Source organism: Cyanistes caeruleus, chromosome Z (genome assembly GCF_971803275.1).
Source record: "Cyanistes caeruleus chromosome Z, bCyaCae1.hap1.1, whole genome shotgun sequence".
NCBI lineage: Eukaryota > Metazoa > Chordata > Aves > Passeriformes > Paridae > Cyanistes > Cyanistes caeruleus.
This window is the reverse complement of record NC_141732.1, coordinates 30,581,508-30,604,102: the sequence shown is the minus strand read 5'-3', so window position 1 is coordinate 30,604,102 and position 22,595 is coordinate 30,581,508. Positions and strand designations below refer to the sequence as shown.

The 22,595-nt window shown below is 36.4% G+C and overlaps 1 long non-coding RNA gene across 1 annotated transcript; it reads right to left on the bottom strand.

Moving 5' to 3' along the window:
• Positions 1 to 13,301: 13,301 nt before the first annotated feature.
• LOC147648294 (uncharacterized) lies at positions 13,302 to 22,363 on the bottom strand. Its single transcript, XR_015280156.1, has 2 exons — positions 20,567 to 22,363; positions 13,302 to 16,230 (listed from the first exon to the last, which is right to left on the bottom strand). It is a non-coding gene; the product is annotated as an uncharacterized LOC147648294 (long non-coding RNA).
• Positions 22,364 to 22,595: the final 232 nt, after the last annotated feature.

Sequence of the window (22,595 nt, the reverse complement as noted above, 5' to 3'; positions counted from 1 at the left end):
GCTATGTCGGGAATTTTCTTTTTTCCCCTTGCACTTCCACATAGGTTAGGTAAGGCCCTTGCTGTTCATGAAGTGCTGCTTTGGCAATGATTAGCACCATTACCCACTCTCAGAAGACTCTTTTATGTTTATGAGATTGTGGGATGAATCAGAATACAAGATAGGGGTCTGGACAGTGGGAGACATGAAGAGGACCCACATCTGCCAGCCTCTGTCTCCTTGGGAAGCCAGTGACTATTGAAGTAGTTTTACCTTAGGTGCTGACACTTAATATTCTAGGTGGAAAAATTCACTATGCTGGCAAGATATTCTAAAGTGTTTTTTACAGATAATAGCAGCAAGTGTATTTACAATTCTGTGCACAGGTTTTTATACTTTCACACTTTTATAAAAGACAACTTCTTTGAAATTCTGTGGGGAAGATGGAACTACACAATTTATTATATGGTTTTACTGCTCTCTGCTCCTCTGCTCCTCATGCCACAGCTTCCCCACTATCTTTTTTTTTTTTTCCTGGACCTGACTGTGCACTTGGCACGTGCACAAGACAACTATTAAGCTATTTCAGTGATCATAATTACAAACAGATCTACTCAAACAGGACTTTCCCTGCCCTCCTTAGCCTGTCTGATTCTGTAGTAGAGCGTGTAAGAAACTTTTTTGCTAATCTGTACCTGAGAAAACAAATCCTTTACCCTGCAATATCAGTCTTGTAAAAATGATCCAGGCACCAGCTGCACCTCAATTGGAGATCTTTGGTGAGCGGGACTCAGTCCTAGTGCTCCTGGCACCTCTTACTCACTGCAGTGCCTTTTCTAGGCAGTGTCAATTCTGAGAACAAAAGACCACTTCTTTCATATCTAGCCTGGCCTACAATGATCTCCTGAGTGAACAAACAACTCAACCTGTCGAGATGTGAACACTTTGGTAAGCAGGTACCTGATAGATGACATTTCCTCACCTTGTCACAGGCAAGAATACTTTGAATGCAGTTTCTGTAAATGGTCTTCCAAGCTGAAGGTGTCACCTCAGAGCTCATGCTTGTTCACTTTCCAGACAGACTGCAATCTGTGTTTAAATGCTCTTAAATGATATTATTTACTATAAATGCTGTAAAAGCTATGTTACTGACTCGATATTGCTTGAAATTTTGTAAACCTTATATATGATGATGACACCAAAACAGGCAATTCACATCCATTCAGCCTATTTGAATGTGATTACAAAACACATCTGCACAGTTATGTATCTGCATCTTTGCACTCACAGAATTCAGTAATAAAGCTTTCACTAATCACAATAATAAATTTGAGCAAATTACAGAGACATTATAGAGTATTGAACACAAATACTGCTAGATTCTATTCCAGTGTAGTTTGTTATATTTTTAAAATGGATTGAAGGAAATTCCTTGTTTTGATTAGCAAAAGAGAAAGAAAACTCTTTTGCTGTGTTTTAGCTCTGCTTCCTTTTACATTATTGTAGTTCTGCTAAGTGTTGGTTTGACATTTAATATGTGCAGGTTTTTATCACAATCTGGACATTTCTGTCATTGAAAGCTGTGTGATCCCAGGTTGTTATGGAAAATAATTTCATGGTAAGACTTTTTAATGAAACATAAAAAAGCAAACAGAATTAAAAAAAGCCAGCTCAAGAGGTTTGCGTTACAACAGAACTGTTTTTCAATAAATATGAAAACCAACATCTGCTGTTGTCTTTAACATTTTGAAAATTTAATTTAATTTAGATCTGAGTATAAAATTACTTCTGTATTACTTCAGAAGTATTTTTTAGCTTAAATGTGTCTGGGTTTTGTGGCACAATTTATGACTGTGTTCACAGATATGATTGTTTTTATTAAGATCATTTTTCAATTTCTTTTCTTTTATGAAAAAGAAAAGGTACTAAGTGATTACAGAAAGATTTATTTCTCCTTACATTTTTTTCCTCTTAACATAACTGAGTCCATAAAATAAATGGACCCATGACGTGCGATACTTCTATAAAAGAATCACAAATGACAAAAAAATCCTATAGTTTGGGCTTTATGGAACAAAAATATTCAAGAACTTAACCCTTACTGAAAATCAAGTCTGCTTTGGCAGCCTCATACATGATACTGAAAGATATTTGCTTGTTTTCCTCCTATTTAATTTCAAATCAGAAAGGTAATGGTGAGGAAAAGAAACTTGGTGAGCAGATGAAAAAGACTTTCTCCCAGGTCTGAGAAGAACTTTAAGAGGAAATTCACACCACAGACAGGAATCACCAAAATCCAGTGGTGGATGAATACAGGGGAAAGAGGTGCACACACAGTTTACTGCTACTGTAGGAAGTACCATAAAATACACTACACCCATTGTCTGGCATCAATCTAGCTCCACTGAGAAGCATAACAATATCATTTTTGTCCTGCAGCTATTGGTAGATTCTCATAGATGGCAGAGATCCTTTACTACTCCTGAGCATGTACAAAAAACCTTAAAGTGTACATATATATATATAGATATACATATGTATGTACATCTGTGTATGTGTGTATATAAATTATGTATATACATGTATGCATATACATTCTGTGCAGCTGCTATCACGAGGTTATCTTGAGATCATGGTGAGATGAGAGATGAATACTTTACTGTTTTACAAATTGATTGCATCTTAGTTAACAGAGTGGCTGTCCTCTTTCAGACTGGATCTCTTTCAAAATTTTTCAGCATCTACTTTCTCTGATCCCAAGCCAATAAAATTCCCTGAATTTTACTGTCTGACTCCTTCATTCTTCAGTGAGGCATGTCTTTATTAATTCCCTAATATTGAGATACCAACAAGAAATGCAAGTATCCAAAACTTCACAGCAAAATTACTGGTTTATAAGCCTCGTGGTAAAGGAACATAAACATCCCTCCAAGCATCTCAGTTTAAAGCACCAAGAAGACAGCACCAATGAGCAACAACATGTGAGCCCCAAAAGGAGCATTGCTTTTCAAAGCATTTAACTTAGGAGTCTCCCAGGTTTTCTGACTTTCTTTTCCTTACAGTTCCGTTGCCCTAATCACATAACACAACCATCTGCCAACAAACCCTAACGTTTTCTGACACAATCCATGTACACTACTAAAAAAATCATGGAATAGTAGTTCTGGAGATTTTTGTTTCTCTAAGTCTGCTAGTAAAGATATTAAGTATGCATCTCTCTAAACTGAATATTATCTTCACCAAGTCATTTAGCTCACAACTTTCCTTTTGATACATGCGAGATTTTATTTGCTCCCAATAATAACTTTAAGATGTGTGCTGACTCTAGAAGGTAAAAGGTATGTTAAAGTACTTTAAGTAAGAAAAGATAATTGTTATTGTGGTATTGTGTCCATACAGTTTTATGTTTGGTATGTGAGTAAAAATACTAGGCTGTGAATGTAGAAATATGCTAGCACAGATCCTATCGTCACTGTTTAGCATGTGGGTTTCATCCTGTGTGAACATGGGAATTCTACAATGTAGGAACTGACAGGGCAATTATTGTCACAAAATGCTGTCACATTTGTTTATTGGGTTTTATGTTTGACTTCTGTTTTATGCAAGGTTATGTTTCACTGCACTGAGTTTGGGACCTCAGTCTGCATTATAAAATATAACCAATTCACCCAGTAACATGATTGCAATTTGAAGACATTGCTATAAACTAGCACAGGCTTCATATTCCTTTACTGTGAAAGAAGGAAAATCCCAAATCTCTCACTTTCTTCCAGCTTTGACCCACTAACTACCTTGTTATATATGCAGCTGCTGGAGTTCAACAGTCACAATTACAGATGGTACTTCACTGATCCTTTGCATAGCATCTCTTTTTCAGGTGTATTAGTCACCTCTTCCTTTTGGTTTTAAATTCAGAAATATGTTCAGTGGCTGTGCCAATATATCTTGACACAAGCCCATCAATTGAAGACACTGTAATTAACACTACAAAATAAACACACAATGATCAAAAAAGTAATTTGGGCCTGCAATACTTGGAGTTTTTAAAATTTTCAGCATATTTCAGGGAGATGAGCACAGACAGAAAGTTGAAGATAGGCAGCTACTGCTCAAACACATATTTTTCCTGACAGCTGAACAAAAATGTCATTGGATGTGTTGGATGGCTTTTCTGAACTAAATTTGCACTGTTATGTGCAGAGCAGCAGGAGGTATGTCAAAATTATACCACTGGCATATTATTGCACACAGGAAGGTCTGAAAACAAAACTATATAATGGCTGCCTTTTCTGTATTTAAACATTTTCAATACTGACCATTAAGTTCCCTGTACTGAGTACTTTTTAAAGCAGCCATAGTATACCTCTGTCTGTTTCCACAAGTGTATATGAATGTAATGTTTTATTTCTGTATTCAAGTTGTGACAGCCCTTGGCTTTCAATCCAATTAACTGACTCATACTGTTACAAAAATCCAAGGAGAGAAAAATGTCAGCCCCATAAACTTAGAAATAACAGGATTGCACTCTTTTCCTCTGAAGGACACACTTCTCTCTCCACTGTGCTACTTACTTAATATTTTATGGTTTTTAAATGAAAGGAAAAAATTATTCTGAGTTCCCCTGGGTGGTATATTTAGGAAGAGCTACATACTTATAGTTTATAGCAGTTTTCCAGATATATGTGCCCTATGTGTAAGGACTGAACAGATGAATATTCTTCATTTCACTTATCCTAACCATATGGTCTCTTTATATAGAATAAGAGGATGAAACTGAAACTTTTGCTCCTGTATTATTTAGGCAAAACTGGGAAGGGTTACTGAGTATCAGCTGGTATTCTGAGGAGCCTGATTTAGCAGTGTCTAAGAATTATGAGATAGTCCCCTTCCTGGAAGTGAGGATGGTGGCCTAGAAAATGAAAGTTTCTTTCAGGACCTTTAATCACATCAAGTGTTCAAAATCATAATCATTCCATTCTACTTAGTCCTGAGGGCAGCAGCACCATCACTAAGGGTTATACAAGCTCCACGCAGTTCCAAAAAGCAGACTATGCTGTTTGAATAAATGTTTGGAAGATTTGATAGTTTTTCTTTGCTTAAATTTCTACCTAATCATATGGAGAAGTTTATGTTTGGACAGAGGCGGCATTTTGTGAGAAAGTACCTCAAAACAGGGATTTTCCATTCAAATTTATAACTAAATGCCTGCATGTGAAGCACGTGAAGCAGAAATTTGATATCAGAGAGGGAGGATTTTGAGAAAAGGGGAACTAAAAGAAACCCAAACCAAGGCATGAATGGATTTGGAGCAGAACTGGATAAAAAGCTAAGAACAGAAACAAACTGCAAGAAAGGTGAAGAGCTGAAGAAATTCAGTGTGTATAGTGAAATCCAGTCAATGGCAGATACTCACTGGAATAATCAAAAAGGTGTTTTGGAACATACACCCCAACAAGTGTATCCTACCTACCTGAACTGAAACAAACAGAAGCAGCTGATTGTTAGTCTGATGTTACTACAGCCTTATTCATGCTTTGGCCATCTTTGTAGCTTCTCCTGACAATAATTTTCCTTTTTTATTTTAATCCCTTTGCTATTAATATGTTTCATAACTGAAAGGATAATTTTCTTTTTAAAATATGTAGGTTTGCGTAGAATCATTAGCAACCTGTAATTTTAGAAGCAAGCACAGCAAGGATTTCCCTGAAAACTCCTGCACTTTTTCTATCTCTTCAGAACTTCAATTTTTTTTATTTTATTTTATAATTTTTTAAATGTATTCGTTTGGCATGGGCTGGTTTCTGTACTTTTAGTACACACAAAAAAAGATGGAATTTGCTATTAGTTTGTTTTTCCTAAAGACAGCTTTTGAAGGATTTCTCCTGATATGAAGCCATAAAGTAAAAGTGGCAAGAAAATGAACACTATAGACAAGCGTTCTCTGGCATAAAAATAAAGTGTTTGGAAGAGAGAAATAACAGATGAAAAGGGTGAAGGACTAAAAGAATAGTCTCTTAGTGCCACTTGAGTTGACATAATATGTCATGAGCTTTTTAGGTAGAAAGCATGTGTTCAAGTACAGAAAAGGGTGACTAAATGAAGTCTGTGAATTCAGCTTTATCTAGGACTGAAACGTACTTTCAAAACCAGCACACCAGCATTTAAAAATTAGGAATTTCTTCAGCCATTTAAATAATGAAATCTAAATGGTTGTACCAATGATCTTCACAAAGTAAATGACTGTGTAATAAAAGAAAGTAGCAACCGTGTAATAAAACTATTCTGGGAAGAGAACAATATCTTTGAGGTTTACTTCATGTAGGTGAACTGGCCCTCTTACTAGCTTCTCTTCTCTTAGATCTGTGGTAAGTTATGGTACACTCAACAATGAAGGAGGAAAACCTTAAACAACAAAAGCTCTTTAAGACTTTCATGATGTCACCTTGTGTGGACTGCGTTAACCATTCCTCTAGCACTCCGCTGGCTTTTGCATCTGTTCTCTCTAATAGTTGCCATAATAGGGTTGCCATAGTTTTGCAGCTGAGCTTTAAAGAATGATAGCTTTGTTTTCTTTCCAGATCTAGGCTATGTTGTTATTTCACTTTTTCAGTATTTTCATATTTTCAGCCTATACTATAACTGTTCATAAAAGATATTTAAAACTGAAAAATTTTATAAACAAAGAGATGTTTTTTTAAGGTAAGAGACTCTGGACTCTACAGATGATAATGTAAACATAAAAATATCAAATTTTATTGTGTATTTCTTCACCTATTCATCTCCTTTCAGTCTCATACACTCACCAGACAATAGTGGATGCTCCTGATTAGGCAAGATTTGAATGACTGACCCTGTGGACTACATGTGAAATGGTCTGTAACCTGTGACCTTATACAATAAAGATATGGTAAGTATATGGAGAGATGTGTTCACTTAGGACTTAATAATGGAAATAAAATTCCAATGTGCTATTGCCAGGTACTTTGTGCTCTAAAAGTTATTTGAAAGTCATTATTTTGCATGGTGTATGAGGAAATAACTAGAAGGCACTTATAGTTGAGAAGAAGGGATAGCTATTCATCTAAAAGTAGGTGTAGTGGATGTTTGAGCTGGCCCAGGATGGTTAGCTCTTCATCATGACACCAGCAGCCTGGTCAGTAGTTCTACTCTGCTGAAAAGGAAAGAAAAGTTTAGACTTTTCCCCACAAAGCCACAGATTCTCAAGTCAGCATTTTTATGCCGGTGTCTTCTTGTAGATAATTTTCCATATAACTTGATACAAATGCAGTTCTCATTTATGTATTTCAGTGAATGAAAACTTCTTAAAACTAGAGATGTAAAAGTGTAGACTAGAACAAACAAGTATAAATACTGCCAATCTGCATGTAGGTGTACAAGCATAAGAAACTCCACTTGGAGATCTGATCATCCAGCCAAAGGCATAGTTATCATTAAAGCAAATTAGAAGCTTTTAAAACATAAATGGCACATTTAAGTTGTCTTCAGAGCAAAATTTATTTTTTTTTTTGACCACCCTTTTCCTTAAACTCTTTTTGCTGCTGAAAAGCTTTAAAGAATGGAGGAAATCATTTCTGCTATGTAGTAATCCAACATCAGAGTTGATCAACTCTGGCAGATAAATTTAGCAAAAATAACTTGGTCATATACCATAGAGGGTTCTATTTTTTCTAATTTTCCTGATTGAAATGTAGCAATTGCATTACCACTGTTTAATATTCTGTGGGATATTCTGATAGACTGCAGGCACTGGGCCTGTTCAGTCTGGAGAAGAGTGAGAGGCAATCTCATTAATGCATACAAATGTATCTGAAAAGGCAGATGCCAAGAGGATGGAGCCAAGCTCTTTTCAGTGGTGCCCAGAGACAGAACGAGGAGCCATAAACTAAATCACAGTAAGTTACACCTCAGCATGAGGAAGAACTTCTTTACACTGAGGGTGGCAGAGCACTGGAACAGGCTGCTCAGGGAAGTTGTGGAATGACTCAGGAGTCGGGCTGCTCAGGGAGTCTCCCTGTCTGGAGATACTGCAAACTCACCTGGACAAGTTCCTGTGTAACCTGCTCTAGGTGAGCCTGCCTTGTCAGGGGGGTTGGATGGGATGATCTCCAAAGACTTCTCCCAAATCTAATAATCCTATGACTCACACATATCCATAAAATATGCACAATGTGATGCAGTATGATGTAGTTAGCTTCATCAGAGCTAATTTCATATTTCTCATTTTTAATCTCAAAATATTAAAATGCAGCAATAGTTCTTGTATTTATTTAAAATATAAAAAAAAATTAAAGCATCAATCAGTCTAAATAATAGGAAAAAATCCATAAAACTTATAATTTTGTTATTTCAATATAGAAGCTACATAAAATGTTATTAAGAGGAATGAGCTAATGTTACTTTCATGGTTACCTCTACCACTGAAAACAAAGAACATGTTTAATAACCCAGCTTTCACTTCCCATGTAACTGCAAACTCCCCTTTACTTCACAGAATATTTAGCTTTCTTGGAACTAGTCCAGAAGCCATGGAAACTGCTGACATCAGTAAGTTCTGACTCTTTCATTCTGTTTTGTCCTGTTTTCTGATCTCAGTTCTGCAGCTGTTGCCATGTGGATGACTGAAGTCATTTGCTTGTGTGAAGCAGCATTGAACACAGCGGGCCACAGAAGTGCGTTAGTTTATGTTAAATATGTCTTTTAATAAAGTTTTTTCAAAGGATGACTAAAATTCTAGGAGTATCATCCTGATTGCTCACTAAGTGAAATCACAGGCAACAGGAGTATATGGTTGGTTTTGCAGGGAAAGCTACCAGAAGGCTTTGTTCGTATTTTAGTGTTACATCTAAACATGAACGAATCAGCAGGTAGAGTCTGGACAAGGACTTGATTTTCAAGAAGCTTAAAATTAGAAGTGTGCTGGCAAAATTTTAAAATAACTTGCATGTGATATGGCAGGTGTGATTTCTGTTCAGAATACATTATGTCCCAAGGCATGCATTGTAACAACAAAAATAATTTTCAACGTGTTTTGGGGTTTTTTTTTTACAATTTTATAATAGAAATATTAAATTATATAGGAAGTTCCCTGTAATTAAGAGTGGTAATTCATTAAAAATATTAGTAATAGGAAAAAGGTCAAATGTGATTTGAATTTGATGATCAGATAATTAGACTGTATTTATATTTATGTCTGTGTTTAATTTTAAAACATATTAAACAAATAATTTAGAGTAAAAAAAAAAAATCAAATACCAGTTAGATTGAAAGCTTTATGATATAATAGGAGAAGAGTGTAAAAATTGAAAGAGGAAAAATATTAGGAAGAAATTTTTTACTGTCAGGGTGGTGAGACACTAGACCATTCTGCCCAGAGAAATTGCAGATGCCCCAAATCTGGCATGTTCAGAGATAGTCTGGATGACACCTTGGACAACCTGCTCTAGTGAGAGGTATCCCTGCCCATAGCAAGGAGGTTGGGACTAAATGGTCTTTGAGGTCCTTTCTAATCACTTAACTTTCTATGGTTCTGTGATTCTATGTGACTGCCTAGTTTGCCAGGAAAGTGCTTGTACATCTAATCAGTGCTAATATAAACTGTCTTAAATTACTTTGGATTAAAAAAATTATTCTTATAAATAAAATAATCTGTCATTTATCATTTAAGCGTATAATTTAGCATGATAGTGCCTGTCAAAGACACAGACATGTTCATTTGTTAGTGCATCGTGTCCCTGAAGCACCATGTGCTCTGTCATGTTTTGTACAACTTCTTTTTTTTCATTGTATATTCTTGTAGTTTTGTTTTCTTTGTCATTTTGTCTGAGAGCTGGATTTAATTCCCACTGACACAAATGGAAGGACATTTACTGACTTCTGAAGGAATTGACTAGGATCCTATTGTGTTTCCTCTGCCAGTTTACTCTTTCACCTCCTAAGCCACTGGTCAATGCCCCAAATCTGCCTTCTTTAAAAACCTCGCTTTTCTTCCTAAATTTTTCTTCTGTCTTATAATTCCATTTTTAATGTGAAAACCAAACTAAGTAGCTTGACTACTTAACTATTATGGTCTAAAAATCATGTTTATATTTACTCCTCTCAACAAATTTTATTGTTCTTTTCAAAGGAAATAATCTTAAGATTCCAAATATTTTATATGAACAAATCCTTCTTAATCCCATTGGCTTAAAAAATGTCTTCTGTGAATGCTTTTTGTTTTTATTCAGGTATTGCATTTTAAATTTTTCTTAGTTTTTAGTGTAATTTTCCTTTCTTTGTTTTACTTTCCCAAGCTGTAATTTTTTTCCTTGATTTTTAAAGGATCTGTTTTTCTATTATTTTGAGTAAGTCAGGTGTGGATATTAGATCTTCCTTCCTATGGTTCCAAGGTAGAATAAAACACAAACTGATGAGTAACGATAAAGAATTATGCTGTAACAAAATGTGGTCTATGTCAAAGTTGTCTTAGAATGTTTCTCATATACTTTAAACTGGTAATTAAGACTTTCTTAATTAGCAAATAAAATATATTTCATCAGGGGAAAAAACCAGTTAGAATCCCTTAGGCAAATACCTCCTGAAAGTAGTAAACGCAGTAAATCAAGATATTGTTCTATGTCTATCTATACATTGATAACTTGACAAAAGACTTCAGAGCCATGTAACCCTTAGCTGAACTATCTTCATTATAATATCAAAAATCACAGTCAAAAAGACACCTGCCCAGGTAAGGATCTTTCCCTTGGGCTTAAGTCAGCTGTGATTACAAAAGTTATATGGAAACTACTAACCAGACATAACAGAAGGACTGTACTTGGAAAGTTACTAACCCTGAAATTCTGAATATAAATAATGGTGTAGGAAGTCCTGTTGGCATGTTTGAGTCGTGGAAAATCATAGAGCACCTAGGACTGAGCAAATCTGAAATAAATATTCAATACCACTCTAGTGTGTGAAACTATTGCCTTGTTGCATGCTGAATAATTAATCCAATATTGCAGACAGCAATGCTGTCAACAAAAGATGCCCTGTCCAATCTCTTCCCTTTTTCATATTAGTCAAAAATATTTGGCAAGGTAATTTTTAAACATACTGCACCATGAGCATAGTAATGATAATGTAATCCTATTTATTTCGCTGATTCTGTATTGCAGAGGAGTGATCCACCAGTTGTATTTGCTTTGCACACCCTTTCTTCCTGGAAAAAAAACACTGCTTGTGGTGGGTCTGCCTCAGGAGGGGCTGTTCACTCCATCTTGCTCTCAGGGTTTGCTGTTCTAGAGGAGTAAGACATTGCTGGACCCAAAGCAGCCTCTTTTCATGGTGCCCCATGACAGAAGTGAATCCACAAAGGACCTTGAGCTTCCTTCTCTTTGGAAACGGAGAGCACTGTCCCATGCAACAGCAAGTTTTCTGATAGTCCATTCCTATGCTCTTATACATCTTTGAGTGCCAGGTATTAAGCAACAGCACCAGCTCAAAATCCAAGGTTTTGGATTGAGTTGATTCCTATTAAGTGGAAGAAATATGGGGCTTTAGTTACAAATGGTTCTAATAATTATTAATCTTGATGGAATTTTAGGAGAGAAGAGCAGATGTTCCCCTTACCAAATTAATTTTAGTTCTTCTATGCTACTTTTTAGGGTCAGTTTCAGATTCCCACAGTCTTAGATGAAAAACTTCTGGTGCTGCACGTATTCATGAATTCATTAATTGCATGATGAAAATACTTTCTTCATGACTTCTAGCCAGTTGCTTGATATTGAGAAGCTTGGAGTATGCAAATATACAGAAGCAAATGTTTGCCCTACTGCTGTGCTGTACTGAAAAGCCTCACCTAATGCCCCTGGGAGCTGACAGCTCCCAGCACGTCACTGGAATCCATTCCCAGTTGAACCACCACCTGAGCTGTGGCCTACCACAGCCCCTTGTGCTTTGGTGACAGACAGCACTAGTCACAACGAGCTGTGCTGCAGCAGAGCTGCTCACCTCTCTGCAGCCCCGAGCCCTGGCAATGTGTTAAATGCTCCCACTGTACGGGAGAGGTCATGCAGCCATAGAGGGGATGGGTGAAGGAACAATTTGTGTTCAGCCTTGTTGTTGCAGGAGTTTGTAGGGGACTGGGAAGAGCGTCTCCATGTACCAGAAGCACCTGAACCATCCATCTAATCTCACTGCTCTCAACATGGTATACTTCGTTTTTTAAAGCAAGATAGTACAAAGCCTGTTTTACCATTGAGTAGTCAATGCAAAAAAAGAGAAATTTCAAAGAATTTCCAGCTTCAAAACTGGTGTCTGCATGATTGTAATTAACTTATCCGTCTCAAAGAAGAAGTTTCAAAATAGATCTCATGAGAAGAAAGCATGAAAATTGTTCTATGACCTGATATAACACAAATTTTAATCTGTAAGAGTCTCTTGACTAACTCCTCCAAGCCATCAGACCTTTACTGCAAAATTTCACGATTCTTTGAATAACACTTAATGAACATGAACTACTTTAAACATTTATCATACTAGACTTGTTGTGTAACTTGCCCTACACACTGTAATTGTGGGTAATCTTATGTGGGTTCTGCTCACACCCAGAAGACATAATGCAGCACGTTTTTCCCACACTTTCCTCTTCAGAGAGTTTTGACCCAGACAGCTACTACTGTTTTCCCTTATCTGGTGGAAGTTTGGATGCAGGCAGGGTGAAGAGTTATTTATTTGCCAGCATTTGATTTATTTGATTGCTAACATTGGAGATGATTTTTGGAAATGAATAAAAATTCCTGATTTTCTGTCTTCAATTTGTCACCATTTCTTCTTTTACACTACTGAAAACAGAAAGAAATCCAGAGGGGCAGGAAAAGCCAAACAAAAATAGCAAATCGGAATCTCTCAGAAAAGAACAGAAGAAAAATGGACAGTAAGAATTACAAAAAAAATTAACTTTTTTTTTAATGGATGCACCCCTTTTTGAGACAACCCCATCAGAAATGTTTCCAAACCACTAACATTTACCATACTGTCACAGGGAGAACAGTCTGACTAAGGAGATATCATCAGCAATAGCAAGCATCCCCTAAGGCAGAGTAAGCAAAAGAGGCACAGGTAAGTGAAAAAGGTGCTGTCATTTTTTTAAGAGAAAAATTCAGAGCCTGGAGACCTTCAGAAGTGTTAGTGGAAAACAACCAGCCAACCAACCAACCAACAACAACAAAACAGGTTAAAAAAAAAGGGCAAAGTCACGTTGGGGAAGGATTTGATTTTCAAGAAGCTTAAAATTAGAAGTCATTTCTGGGTAAATGACAAGGTGCTGAAAAGGAAAAAGGAAACTTTTATTATATAAGTTTGAAAAGTTAAAAATTTGTATTCTTGAAGCTATATCTTTACAAAATGCCTTCCAGCTAGGTCTTTTAATCTCATTCTTTTCAAAGGTCATTCCTCATTATAATGTTAGATTTAATTTTAATCATACTATAAAATTGTATGCATATGGAATATGTGAATAATAACTGCATTTTATTAAGATTACTTAGTGTAGCAGAAGCCATATCAATCATTTAGATAGGAAAAATGTCATAGATGATATTTTTTTTTTTCTCTCCAACATTGCTCAAAGTACAGACATAAAACCACAGAATATGGTGAGATTGAATATGACCCACAAGGAACATCAAATCCAGCTTCTGACCCTGCACAACACCATCCCCAAAAGTCACATCATGTTCATGAGAGCATTGTCCAAACACCCCTTGAGCTCTGTCAGCCTTGGTGCTGTGACCACTGCGCTGAGGACCCTGTTCTAGTGCCCAAATCACCCTCTGGGTGAAGAACCCTTTTCTGATATCCAAGCTAAACCTTCCCTAACACAACTTCAGGCCACTCGCTGGCAAGTCCTGTCTCCTTTGGACAGCTCAGTGTCGTTCTTGTACTGTGTCACCCAGACCCGCCCCAGCACTGGAGGTGAGGCTGCCCCAGCTCAGAGCAGAGCAGGACAATCCCTCCCTTGCCCGGCTGTGATGCTGGGCCTGATGCACCCCAGGACACCGGGGCCCTCCTGGCTGCCAGGGCACTGCTGACTTGTGTTCTACTCACCATTGACCAGAACCCCCAGGTCACTTCTCACAGTGCTATTCTCCAGTATCTCATTCCCATCTGTCCCCTCTTTCTATACATCCAGGGTTGCCCCATCCCATGTGCAGAATCTGGCACTTTTCCTTGTTAAACCTCACACAGCTGGAAATTGCCTAGCCCTCTGGTTTGCGGAGTTCTCTCTGCAGGGCCTCCCTGCCTTCCAGGGAATCAACAGCTCCTCCAAATTTAGTGCCATCAGGAAACTTAGTATTCCTTTGAGTCTTGCATGCGAAGCATCCAAAGATGGTTTCCTCTTTTTAAAGAGAACAGCGAAGTCAGGCTTAGAGCCACCTCAGATCATCTGATCTGCCATTTTGTTATAAGACAAGACCAGTTTTTCCTGATCATTCTGGTACAATAAGTGCCCACTAAGCTCACCTGGTGATGACACTATTATATCCCAATGTTTCTTTGCTCCTTGTGTTGGAAAATTTTTCAGAATACCTAATTTTAATTTTTTTTTCCCTGCCCATCTTGGTATTTTTTTATGCCCACCTTAGTAATGTTTCTATGACTGTTCCCGCTTACTCCTTTTTTTTTTTTTTCTCTAGAATAAAAAAAAAGTTACCAATTCAGTCTTTCTACTGGTTATGTTTTCTAGAACTCTGCTGATTTGTTAAACTGCTCTAGACTCTGTCACTTAAAGTGCAGGAGCTCAGAGAGGAGACATCCCTAATAATGCACTAGTTACAGACCCATTTTTGTTGTTGTCAGAGCAATATTTTTACAAAATAGTAACTAATGTCCAGTTCATTTATTTTAACTCTTCAGATCACTTCTTGCATAGCCGCTTCTCCAAAAGTTTTCTTTCTTCTGGAATTTTATTTACTTATTTAATATTGAAATCCATGCTAATTTCACAACAGTTTCTGGAGATCCTTCCTATTTAATACTCTTGAAGTCACTGACTGGCAATTGTAATTTCATACAAGCACCTAAGCTAACTGCCTACACAATATTTTCCAGCACATTTCATAATACCATATACAATTTCTCTGGAGATGAATTAAATCCTCTCCATTTCTTGATACACACAGGATGTACTTTACTCCTACTTTGAAACTTTATTATTCTACTTTTCTCTGTCTTTGGCAGCTCCTCTCACATAAGGGAGTTTCCATCTTTGTTTTCTCATTCTGAAAAGTTTTGTGCAGCTTAAAAATTTGTATTACTGGGAAAGCTCTGGGCAAAATAGCAAACAATATGTCTCATATCACAACAAATATTTTCAAATGTAACAAAACCTCACACATTTCTCCCCTGCACAATTTAGAGGTTGTGTCACATGATCTTAAGATTTTTTCAGTCCTTTTTGGGACACCTCAGCTGCTCTATCAGAATATCCCAAATCCTGCCACATTGCAATAATGCCATATTACCATATAATCTCAGCTACAGCCATGGAGGATTTATTTTTTTTAATAGTGAAATACCATCAGTGGAAGGACATGATGCATTTCAGTGCATGCAAGTGTATTTGTTCTCTATTATTATAGTTAAAAGACTCTTCCATTTTAACCTCTTTTACCTTACTAAGTTTCCTTTAACCTTCATAAAACAGACTGTGTCTAGATGATTAGAAAACTGTGGAAGCAAAGCTTGGGAAATAAGTGCAAATGATGAGAGATTGTCCTGACCTCACAGCTTTTCAAAGGGAATAAACAAAAATACAAGTAAACATTTTTCCAATTTGTGTTTTTCAGTAGATAAAGAAAAAATGCTAATCATTCTAATTTCTTCCTGCTGGGGAAGCAATGCATAAATAATATATTAACATGCAAGGGCCAACAGGGTTAAGCTGTTGCAAACACTGCCATTGATTGCTTCCATTTTCCCATGTGCTTACTTCTCACTCAACTGGTACTAAGTAGCACTTCTTTGCAGTCATGCTGTAAAAGTTTGTTCTCAGGAGAATGTCTTGGAGCCTCTGCTGTTGAAACAATAATTACAAGGAGGTGAAGTATTTGACTAATCAGCAGCAGGAGTCTGTAGGGGTCCAAAGCTGAATGACAAATGCCAATATCCACTTAAGTTTTGTTGAATCAACAAGCCAATGTGGAGAAACCGATCCATCATCTTGTCACCAATTTTCCTTCCAGTGTTAGAAGCCTGACAATTAAAAAAATAAAACAAACTTGTAATTACTATACATCACTCAGCAGTGATTGCAGGCACATGATAAATAGGTTCTTTTTCTTTCCCTCTTCAGCACCTAATGTTTCATGTTCTTATTTATGCATTTTCTGAGGCTGCTGTAGATTCCAATCTAAATTTAGAGAGAAAAAAATGTACCAAAATAGTTTGGATTTTAATTACTGTTCATTAAAGAAAGTTAAACTTCATGGCCAATTTAGAGAAGCAGTAGGCAAAATTTGAAGTGATACAATTCTAAGCACCAAACAGTGAGTTATTCCTCTTGTTTTTCACTGGCAATGGTCCTGACCAAATTTTGTGAACACAGTCAGAGAACAGGACGTAAATCAAAGCAAAACTGGACATTTTGGAACTCTGTCATTCCACTATAGTTTTTCAGCTCCAAATCCAACAACAACACTGGCAGCTGCTCACTTGGAGTTTAAATATTGTTAGAATAATAAAATAGCTAGACTCACAGCTTAGACTTGGTAAGATCCTTGCTAAAGTTTAACTGCATGAACTTTACTAGCCAGTAAAATCTATCTGTGGTAAAATCTGTCCTTTCCCTTTTTTTGTTTTCCCTAAAGAAATTGAGTGCCTTGGGACCACCATGCAGTAAAGCATTTTCTTTAAATGTTTTCTCATACTTTGCATTTTAAACTCCTGCTGAATTTGTTCCTTAGGTCTGAAAGGCTAGATGTTAACAACATGAATGCTGTAGAAAGAGGACTTTTCCATTTAGTAGAGTAAGAATTTTTTTTTTTCAGAAGGTTTTAGATAGCATTAGCACAAGGCAGGATGCAAAACATGTGCTCATGTGATTGCTCTCAACTAAACAGCACCTAAACAGCTAAATACATTCAATACCCACAGTTGTTAAGTAACAAATTGTTCTATAACATCCTCAGCGGAAATCTGCCAATCTGCAGCTTAATTTATGAACATTTCATTTCAGCCTTCTTCATTAAAGGTCAGTGTTGCCTCTCTTTATGGAGTTCAAACTAAATGTAGCTCAAAAGGAGAAAAAGTGAAATGAAAAATTAAGCTGAATTTTTCACAAATGAAAATGCCACTATAAAACTGATTTTCTAAATATATTTTTCCACTGGTATCCCAGATTTTGTGCAAGGACAGGTGGTATATGCATTTAAAACACATTTTTGGAGGACTAAGGGCCCTAATGCAATCATGACTAATGCTGCTGATGTTTTGGTATTCTTCCTCATCTACTAAATTGAAACAGCTAAGCAATTGAATATTATTAACTTATTTATACATTTATGTTCTGGCTGAATGGGGGATTTTGATGTAAGAATTACATTAAAAGTCCTGTTGGCTAGCAGGAGCCCAGAACCGAGGTGTGGATTCTAGGTATTGGGATTTTTGTCTTTTATCTGCTTAATAATAAATTATAAAGACAGCATAAAAGATTTCCTGGTCTCTTTCAAACATCTGAAAATCAAAACAATAACAGGTTTACTTTTAAATACATAATATTGCATACATGCATACATTTAAATATCCACTATGAGCAAATTATAGCCGAAGAAAGAAATCCTTCGTTCTGAACTCCTGATAGATGTGTCATTGCTGCAAAGATGGTATCACAGCTAGATACTAGAAATGTTCTACTGTTTGCTTAAAAATTTCAAGAGGCAAAAAAAACCCAAAAAAAAACCCCACAAGTAAAAAAAGGAAAATTTACATACTAAGGTATATGTTTACAGACTTTTTACTTACTACTCAGAAAAAAAATTTAAGACAGCAAGAAAAATAAAATAAAATAATTCTAATATTGCTACTGCTTTACAGTTTGTCTTGTTTCACTATTGAACAGGATCACAGACGGAATAAATAAACACGGTTATAATTGAACTCATTAATATTTTGCCCCTACTACAGTTACAGAGCCTTATGTATTTAAAATTGAAGCTTAGATACAAGATTTCAAACTTTTCTTACTGGCTTTAACCCTGAAATCAAATTTTGTAATACCTTCTCCTCAATAATCTTCCTAATTAATTATAAATAAATACTTTAAAAATATATGTTCTCTATATGCATGGAGACTTTGTATCATGAATAAAAACTACAGAATCAAGGTTTCATTTTTAGTACATACCAAGAAGTCAAGCAGGACTTTTCTGATTGTCAGTGTGCTTCCAAATATCACTTATAACACTAGGGCAAGACACAAGCACAAAATACAAGGAGCTAGCAAAGGGTTAAAAGTCAGTCATCAGCATGCAAGAAGTCAAATAATACCCAAGGACTAAAGCCAAGTCCACCATATTTCTTCACAGCAGTGCTGGTAGTCTGCTTTGCAAGCACACACCCTTCAGCTCACATTTTTCCTCTCTAATGTGGCAGCCTGTCTAAAACCATGATGCATCATGGGTGCATCTTAAATGCATGATACCCTGCTTTTCAGTGCTTCATTTTCATACAAAACTTCTGTGTTCCTTTTCCTGCCTCCTTTCCTTCATCCCAGTTTTCCTTCCTAGAAGGAGAGCTGCTGCTACCACATTGCTTTTTGGTTGTTTTCCAGCTTCTCTGTGTAGGTAGACAGAGTGTGATTTTATGTGCAGAGAACACAGGGTGACTGGCATGGTCAGCAAAGGACAGAATAATTTCAGTAGGTTCAAATCCCAGCCCCTCTGCCTTCCTTGCCATTTTATGGAATAAATGCACTATGCAATAGTTGCATTTTTTTTGTGGGTAGATGCATTGTCTTTCTAAAGCAGTAAAAAGAAGAAAGAGAATACAGCACTATACAGTGGAATGAACAGTGACCTGCCCTTGCCAAGAGACAAGCATTAGCCTCTTGCTAACCTTGTGACATAGAACTAGGAAATAAAATTCCTCTCCTGTTGGTATTCCCATGTGTCTTATTGTTATTACAGGGACTAACAGACTGGCTTTAAAGGACATGTTTTTTTGTGTTGTTCTTTGGGGTTTTTTACCTAATTTTCAATAATGGTGTGTGGATGCTTAGGCTGTTTAGCTAATTGTGCATTAAAGTGTATTTAGTTTTTGTCCTATTGTGGCAAAGAGTAATGAATCTTCCTCATATATGTGACCCAATAAGTTCCACATTGGACTTCAAAACTGGTGGCAACTTAATTCTGATCTGTGCCATGAACAGTGAGCTATGCAGTGGAAATAGCAGCTCTACTAGAAATTTTGTGAGTGCAAGGGTCCACTACAGCACTGCTTGTGTTATACCTGAAACATTCTGTCTTGCTCCCCTATTATTCAAAAACAGAGTGGCTCAGCTGATTTACAGAAATGCTGTTGAGTATTCCAGTCATCAAACCTGATAAACATTAGTAAGTTGCACCATGAACATGTTTTCTGCTTTTCTCTTTTTCCCCCACTTTTTAGTACTAAATGGCATTTTACATAAATATGTGTCATATCATTTAATCACTCAGCTGCACACTTTATTTTAAAATCTGATACAATGATACATGCAACTGCAACTGCATTGGTGGTGCTTACACCTAAGTTCTGTGGCAGAGAAGAGAAAGCCAAGTATCACATTTGCTACCATGTTTTTAATCACTGAATGATGTTCTTATGTGCAATTAATTTTTCACAATAGAGATAACTCTTCTACTACAGCTAAAAGACAATCACACCTATTTTTGAAGTATTTTAGGACATTAGCCCATTCATCAAAAATAAATGCTAATAATCCTGGAAATACAGGTGGAGTTTTTTTGTTACATTAATGTTTGGGAGCTATTTGGTCGGTTGGTTGGTTGGTTTGGTATAGGTTTTGAATTTAAAAAATTGAATGTTTCTATTTGGAAAAGCTTATCTGATCTGGCTTTCAGACGCGCATTTAAAAAATAATTTCTGGTTGTTTAGCTTTAGAGCTGAAAAAGCTAGTAACAATGAAGAATTTATTGACTGAAGTTAACATGTTTTTCAGCTCATTGAATATTTATATAAAAATTCTGATCTTCTTGAATGTTCTCAGGGTTTGAATTTACCCATTGATTTAGTGTGGGTTCCCAGTAAAGTAATGTAATTTTAAATACTCAGATCCAAGTTATGTTACTTATGTCTGATCAGATAGCATAATTCCACTTTGGGTTCTTTAAGCATGCATTCAAATGTTTTCATCTGTCCTGTTTTGTACACAAAATGCAAAATAAGCCCTTTGAGGCTCCAGCAACACATTTTGCTACTTTGACTTACGTTTCCCCTGTTCATAAGGATTAAGATATTTGTTGCAAGCTGAACTTCTTAGATAGTGAGGTAATGCTTATTACCAATAAAAAGTCAGGCTGACAGTACCTACCTTGACACAGCTCTGAAGATTGTCACCCTCCCAGCTTGATATGGACTGTGCATCAAGGTCTTCAGATGCCACAGCTATCAGCCTGATGCATCCAAATAAGCCACTTCCATTTTCAGTCAATCCTACTGGAAGGACAGGGAAGGTAGTGGCTGGTGATGAACATATTCTAGTCCATGTCTCTCTTTTTTACGCTGGGGACAGAAGAGGAAAGGATGAGAAAGGTCCAAGTCATTTCACACAGCTTTCCAGGACTTGTCAGTCCCCAGTGCTGCATGCTCACAGTAACTAGGAATACATTTCTTTGCATATTTTGCCTTCTTGTGTGGTAATGAGATTTTTTAGGTGGAGATCTTTTCTGTTGAGGCTCATTTTAATAATTGGAGATGTCATTCAAGCAAACTCCCAGTTCACTGAGAAGGCATTTTGCTGCTGCCTAAGGAATGGGGGGTAAACATGACTTCCTCTGAGAACAGTCTTCCACTCCATGTGGAATTATCATTGAATGTGTCTTATAATTGAAATCTGTATAATTGAGAAGGCAATGACTGTGAGAAAAAAATCATAGAGGTATAGCAAAGGAAACAAATCCTTGCGTTTATAAAGTTGATAAAATACAATTTTTTACTTCTAAAATACAATTTTCACACTGAAACAAAAGTTCTGGGGTATTCCTCTTTGAAAAATCAACATTGCTTAAAATAATAGCAATTAAACAGTTTTATTAAAAAATACCTTGATTATAAAAACCATAGGCATGTTGGTGAGATTAAAAGTAGTACATTGAACTTAAAAGATCCAAGCCCTTCAGCTTTGTAAAGTGCTGCATATGTTGTTCTCTGAGTAACAGATTAATTCTAATTAAAAACTAATTAATTCTAACTTTTTATCAGGAAAGTATTCTCCATTTATTTCAGTTCATGGCAAGACATAGCTAGAAAAAGCTGCTTGCTTGCAAGAAGATAGGTCTATGAAGAACAATAGTTAAATACAAGGAAGAAAAGGAGACTGTAGCTTTCAAATATTTTATATTCACATTCATGTACACCTGCAGCTATGAGCAAAAAAGGTCCCAAAGTGTGTACTGCATAGTACATATTACTACATACATTATGTATAATGCAACAGTGTTATCTAATGCAACCTTGGAAACAGGGTTAAGTTATAAAAGATATATTGCTTAAGCAACATGCTTCATTCTATCTTTTTTATTTTTTTAATTTCACTGCCAAAATTTGTTATATTCAGTTTTACCAATGAGAATTTAGAAACATTTTCATCGGTGACAGTATTTCATCAAGTTTACAAAGGAGCAACTCAGATCAAAATGTGAAACCTATTTTTATTGCATTAAGCTAAAAAGAACAGCAACAGAAATGTGATGTGTGAATAGTTTTCTGTAACTGCCAGTCCAGTTACCCCACTGAACCAGGAGTGAACTCTCTGTGTCTTCACTGCAGGCCAGCAGAACTCACTGCAGAGAAGAAAGTTTAGTAGGTCTATAAATTGCTCTCAGAGAAGATGAGATTCTAGCTCTCATTAAATACAAGCTGAAATCTGAGTCTCAATCCTATGAAATACTGGTTTGTTTTTCCTTGTTTCTTATTCTCTTGGGGAGGTTTGTGGTGGGGTTTTCTTTTTGTGGGAAGGGCTGTTTGTTTGCATGCTTTTGCACTTTTGATCCTGCTCATTGGAATTCTTGTCCCCATGACTTACAAACATCAGAAGTAAATGACATCTGCCCATCTCCCTGTAGAAACTATCCCCATGGTCTCTGGGTATTTTACTGATTTAAGTTACTTCCTCAATGTGTATGTGAGTATGTGTACCTGTGAGAGAGATATGGACACAAAAAGTCCTCAGAATCAACAATTCAGGTAAAAAACTGCCATTGCATTCTCATCTCCTTTCTTAGTATCTTTAACTTCTATATTTCTTTCACTATGCACAGGACTTAGAATTCTGCGTATATTTTAAAATGTAAAAAACTACAAGGAATTTCAGCTCCTCATGGAGCAAGAAAAATGCTATG